Below are 6,267 nucleotides of genomic sequence, written 5' to 3'. Positions count from 1 at the left end.
TGCAATGGGGACCAAAAACCCCATATTTGGGAAACAAAGAGGGTAAAAAGGTATAAATACAGGAACATTCCTATGTGACTTGGCCCAGAATTCTAGAGACATTTTTCTCTGGGCCCGTGCGTAATAATAATAATAAATGTAACTCCATCTCTCTAAGCGTTGCTTGGTTCTTCTCCGTTCTTCTGTAACACCCTAAAAACAAAGAGGGTAAAAAGGTATAAATACAGGAACATTCCTATGTGACTTGGCCCAGAATTCTAGAGACATTTTTCTCTGGGCCCGTGCGTAATAATAATAATAAATGTAACTCCATCTCTCTAAGCGTTGCTTGGTTCTTCTCCGTTCTTCTGTAACACCCTAACTGGGAGTAGAATCGGTGACCTCTCGGGTACATGGGTCAATGCTTAGTCACTGAGCCGGGTTGTGCCTGACTCTTGGTGCTCTCTGATGGAGACTCGCTTCATGCTGGGAGAGCGCGGTGTGGTTCATAATTGCATGTATTATTTTTATTCATGTGTTATTTTCCACACATTGATAATGTAAACATTGTGACTGCAATGGGCCTTAACAAGTTTCAGCATAGTGTGTGGGGTGGCTACCTTGAATCTTCCCAGAAAATACCATTGGTAAGGAAGGGAGCAGGGGAGCCCTAACTTGCCAGAGGGCAGGCCTGGGCTGGGTTTTTGAGACTGGGGAGACTGGGTCACACTGCTCCACCCTAGACCATAAGGTCTACCCGGAAAAAGAACTGGAGTAGAGGGGACTGGAGGGGCAGGGCAGGGGGTTGGGGGAAGGTTTCTTTTTTCCCCTCAGTTGAGTTAGAGCAGCCGTGGGCAAACTACAGGCCGTGGGCCGGATCCGGCCTGTTTGAAATGAATAAAACTAAAAAAAAAAAAAAAAGACTGTATCCTTTTATGTAATGATGTTTACTTTGAATTTATATTAGTTCACACAAACACTGCATCCATGCTTTTGTTCCTGCCCTCCGGTCCAGTTTAAGAACCCATTGTGGCCCTCGAGTCAAAAAGTTTGCCCACTTCTGAGTTAGAGAGTGGAAGCAGGGAGGGAGGGGGGAGAGAGAGCGAGAGAAACATCGATTTGCGAGAGTGACAATAGAGAGAGACACATTGATTGATTGCCTTCCATAGTGGGGATGGGGAGGAACCTGCAACCCAGGTATGTGCCTGTGACCTTTGGTGTGCAAGTCAACTCTCAAACCACTGAGCACTGGCCATGGCCAGAGGAGCTTTCTTTTGGCCATTTATTTTAGCGGTTTCCTCCGCTAGTGTTTGTTTGGGGGGCTTCCTTCACTTCCTTTCAGATTTCAGTAAGCTTCACTTGCTCCCCATATTTCCAGTGTTTGGTCACCACTGGGGCTCTTATTCATTTTTAAAAACAATCAGTTTTCAGTTCCCTTGTAATCCCCTAATAACAGTTTAACAATTTCGTGTGGGAGAAGAAATAATATTTTGTCCTTAGCAGGCTATCTTGAATCCAGAGGGTCCTCTCATTGCCTTTTTTTCTTTAATGTGCTTTTATTGATTTCAGAGAGGAAGGGAGAGGGACAGAGAGATAGGAACATCAATGATGAGAGGGAATCATTGATTGGCTGCCTTCTGCACGCCCCACTGGGGATCCAGCCAAACTCGGGCATGTGTCCTGACTGGGAATTGAACTGTGACCTCCTGGTTCATAGGTTGATATTCAGTTTTTAAGCTGGTGCACTTCAGGATCCTCAAGTTATGTCCTTGTTTTGTATGTTTTTCATATTTGTGCTTAATTTTACAATAAAAGGGTAAAAAAGTATCTTTCTAAGAGAGACCAACCAAGTGTAAATATTAAGGAATAGTATTTAGGTATAAAAATGTTGTTATAGTTATATTTAAAAAATTTTTTAAAGTGATTTCCTTCAAAAGGTTGTTTTTTACAGCCTTGTCCCAAAGTCTGAAATTTATTAGTTGTCTTTTAAAAATGACTAGTTTCCAGTAAATATTAACCTGTGAACCAGGAGGCTAAGGCACATGCCCAGGTTGTGGGCTCGATCCCGAATGTGGTTTTCTCTCTATGGCTTTTCTGGAAAAGCCACCACTGTCTGTAGACCATAAGATTCATTGCAAACTGAGGAACACACAGATGGGGCCCTCGTGGAATATCACCTGTTCACAGGAGAGACTCACTCAGTCGCAGCCCAGGCATGTGCCCTGACCAGGAATCAGACTGTGGCCTCCCGGAGCCATACTGGCCAGGCTCTTTTATGCAAAATTTGTCTCTGTAAAAGGTAGGATTGCACTTTTTTCCAGACTGAGGTCATGTATTATATTTGTGCTTATAAAATACTCATGGCATTGGGATTTCGAATTGGTCAATTTTCATGATATGTGAGTAAACATGATACACATGTCAACCACATGAATACGTATGCTTAGTAGCTAGAAGTACTCTCACACAAGGACTAGAAGCAATAGCAATCATGAACAACTTGTGAGTACGGCTGATTTGTGTGCTCTTTGCCTCCTGTGTTTTCTGTCATGCACATAATGACTTAAATAGTGGAGAAAATGTTATTAAAAACTCACTACCCTATCTTGTGCTTTGAGTAGACCCTTTGCCCATGAATAATTTTGTAATATCAGCACTGGTCACTTAAAAATATTGGTTCACAGATATATCAAACATTGACATATTTCATACAATACAAATAATTACATCCATTAAAAATCACTATCAAAATAAGTCAGATGGAGAAAGATAAATATCACATGATCTCACTCATTTGTGGAATATAATGAACAACATAAACTGATGAACAAAACCATATCCACAGACAGAGAAGCATTGATCAGACCATCAAATCTCAGAGGGAAGGTAGGGGAGGGTGGGGGTAAGGAGGAGAGATCAACCAAAGGACTTGTATGCATGCATATGAGCCTAACCAATGGACACAGACACTGGGGGTGAGGGCATGAGCGGGGGGTGGAGGGTGGGGGTGGGGGGGGGAATGGGGAGATAAGGACACATATGTAATACCTTAATCAATAAAGAAAAAAATTTAAAAAGATTGCTATTAATCTCATCAGAAAAATTTGTAAGTACTGGGAAGCTGCTGAGCTAGAACAATGGCCCCCAGAGATGTCAAGTCCTAATTCCTGGAAACTGTGAGCATGTGACCTCACTTGAGTGGCAAAAGGATCTCTGCAGTGTGATCAAGGTAAAGATGAGATGATCCTGGATTATCTAGTGAGCCCAGGTAGCCCAAGTGTCCCTATGAGAAGCGAGGCTGCTGGCACTGAGGACAGGAAGAGGGCTGAGGCAGGTAATCTAGACGCTGAGAAAGCAAGGAAAGGGATTCTCCCCTAGAGTCTCCAGAGTGCACACAGCCCTGCTGACACACCCCTTAATTTTAGCCCTGAAAGACCTATCTTGGCATTCTGATCCCCAGAACTGCAAAGTAACAAATTTGTATTGTTTTGAGTATTATGCTTGTGGCATTTATTAGAATAGCAATAAGAAAGTAATACAGGCAAAAAAAAATTTTTAAAAACAAAATAAAGAGTAACACAGGCAGTTACAACTTTTGAAATTATAACTTTCCTGCAAAAGCTGGAATTTTATCAGTGACAGCAAGTATTGTTATTTTCCTTGGACAGACCGGCTCACTTCATTCATTTTGGTAGTCAGTGTCTGCCAAAAGCCAAACCAGAATTCCATAGTTTATGGTTGTCTCGATCATTCTTTCAGCTATGAAGAGTGTTCCATGAGCTGAGCCGCCGGCTCAGCTCCTGCGAGGAGACCCACGCTGTCCTGGGCTGGCGGGCGGGTGCTGTATGCGCTTCCAAACGTGTCCCACAGAACGTGAAAACGCGCGAGGGTCAAGGCTTCATGCGATTCAGAATTTTACTGCTTTTTAGAGGACATTCTTATGTGGAACTGGCTTACCCACCCCGGCCCTGCCCCGGGTGTGGCAGTGAGGCATACAGATGGGGCACTGTCTTGATTCATACTAAGGTACCAGTTTATCCACCATGGAGCATGTCAACACAGGGAAAATGGCAAAAGTAAAATAAGATAAATCAGTCTAAATATGAAAATAAGATTTGTTAGACCCCAGTGGTTCAGGACTCCACTTCAAGAGCTGCTGGTCCAGCACATATGCGGGCGTTGTGGCTGCCTAGTGTCTGCATCAGCCTTCTGATTTGGGGGTTCCCATTTGGCTAGCCCTACCCCTTTCCTCCAGCAGAAGCCAGAACTTGCTTTTCAGACCTTCCCGTCCCTAGAGCACGAGGCGACCAGTCTGCCCAGGGCGCCCTGCGCTGGGCTCCGTCGCACAGCCGTGCAGGCAAACCAGCGGCCAGCCAGCGGGCTGGGACAGTCCACAGGGCGTATGGTCCTTGCTCTGTGGTGTGGCCTCCACACCCGAGTCCCGGGTTGTCCCAGGCTTCTCTGTGAGGCAGCGCTCACACTGCGCAGGCATTTCTGTCTCCAGCCTCAGGAGCCCTGTTGTTTCCACGGAGGAGTCAGGGTGCTGCCCGGCCCAGGGATCATGGGGCGCAGGGGTTTTGAGCTCTGATCACACGGGCCTGGGTTGCTGGCCCACTTCTAGAGTCAAGTTTGGAGTGAGTCCAAGTGAAAGGCGCTTCCCCCAAGGGAGGAAGCAGAAAAATGCAGATATTACCAATAGTTAGGGTAGCTATGCGGGATAGGAAAACCAAGTTCACTGCGGGGTGATTACTCTGAACTAGGAGATAAAAATCAGGACTTGCCCTGCCTGGTGCTCAGTGGTTAAGCGCTGGCCCTGGGACTGAAGGGTCCTGGGTTTGATTCCGATCAAGGGCACATACCTTGGTTGCAGGATAGATCCCCTACCCTACGTGGGGCCCTGGGGGAGGCAACCAATCGATGTGTCTCTCTAACATTGATGTTTCTCTCTCTCTTTACCTTCCTCCCTTCCATTCTCACTAAAAATCAATGGGAAAAAACAATCCTCTGGCGTCTCAGCTGAATACTTGAGGTGTTCAGTAAGGTCCGCACTCTGCGGGGCTGGAGGCCACGTCTCTGGCAGCGGCCCTGGTAACTGTTGCTCTCTGGCCTGTAGCAGCAGTCTCCGCTGGGCCCTGGGTAACTCCCACACAGCCTGTCACACTCACCCCTGCATTGCTTTCATTTGTACCCTCAAAGTCCCAGCCACTTCCACAGCCCTGAATTCTGGGGCCCCTCAGTGCAGCAGAACTGCCTGCACACTGTCCTCAGCCCCCGCCTGGCAGGAGCCTGTCCTAAGGCAGATGGGCCCAGGAACCCATTTCATAATTACATTCTTTCCCTCAAGAGCCGCAGTGCCCAGGAGCCTGTTGTCCACAGTCTGGAAACAACTGCTGCCACCATTTCGTCCAGTTTCCTGGTTATTTAAGGAGGGAGGTCAGAAATGCAGGTCTCCCCTTCCCTCAGCCCATCTTGATCTGAATGCCTTTTCACACCCAAACCAAACATCACTAGCCACCTGCTGGTAGTCACCAGCATTTACTTTTCTGAGTCACTTCTCCATTCATTAAAAATCTGACTTTGGACAACCACTTCAAAAATACAACTAAAAGACAAAACGGACATCATCCAGAACCACAGGAAGGCTGGCTGAGTGGAAATTCTACAACTAGAAGGAAAGAGAAAAGCACACTGAGACTCAGAGGAAGTGCGGAAGTAAAGTGCAGAGGTACGGAGGTGCACGTGGAAAGGGCTGGCAACTGAGGACACGGTTGTCTTTTTCAAACGGGAGGGAGTCTCAAGCTCCCGACTGCTCTGAACTCCAGTTCCAGGCGAGTCTCTGGGGACCCAGACTTATACAAGGAGAAAATGGACTGTCTGGCATCGGTCAGAACTTGAGGGCGGCTTTCTCTGAGGTGCTTGCTGCGATTACTGGGACAATGAGACACGGGGCCTCTTAGGGTAGGACTGAGGATCTGCCATAGCTGTTTGCTCTGCTGCACCCAAGCTGTGAGCAGAGGCTTTTGCATATGAAAGGCCTGGCCTTTGCAATCTGAAAATTACCTAACAACCTGCAGCTGGGTCAAAGAGACCCAGAACTTCCAAAAGAAGGCCCAAGGCCCCACAGCAGCTTGCATTGCTTCACAGCTGGGCCTCATCTGGGCACCTCCAAATCCCAAAGAAGAGGAATCTTCAGATCTCTCCATAGCTCCTGCTGGGTAGCCTCAGGCAGAGGCTAAATTAGCACCTCCTTAGAGATCCAAGTGCCAGTGTACCCAGTGGTCAGAGTGG

This window comes from Myotis davidii, unplaced genomic scaffold (assembly GCF_000327345.1).
Source record: "Myotis davidii unplaced genomic scaffold, ASM32734v1 scaffold1007, whole genome shotgun sequence".
NCBI lineage: Eukaryota > Metazoa > Chordata > Mammalia > Chiroptera > Vespertilionidae > Myotis > Myotis davidii.
Note: the sequence above shows the minus strand (reverse complement) of the source record.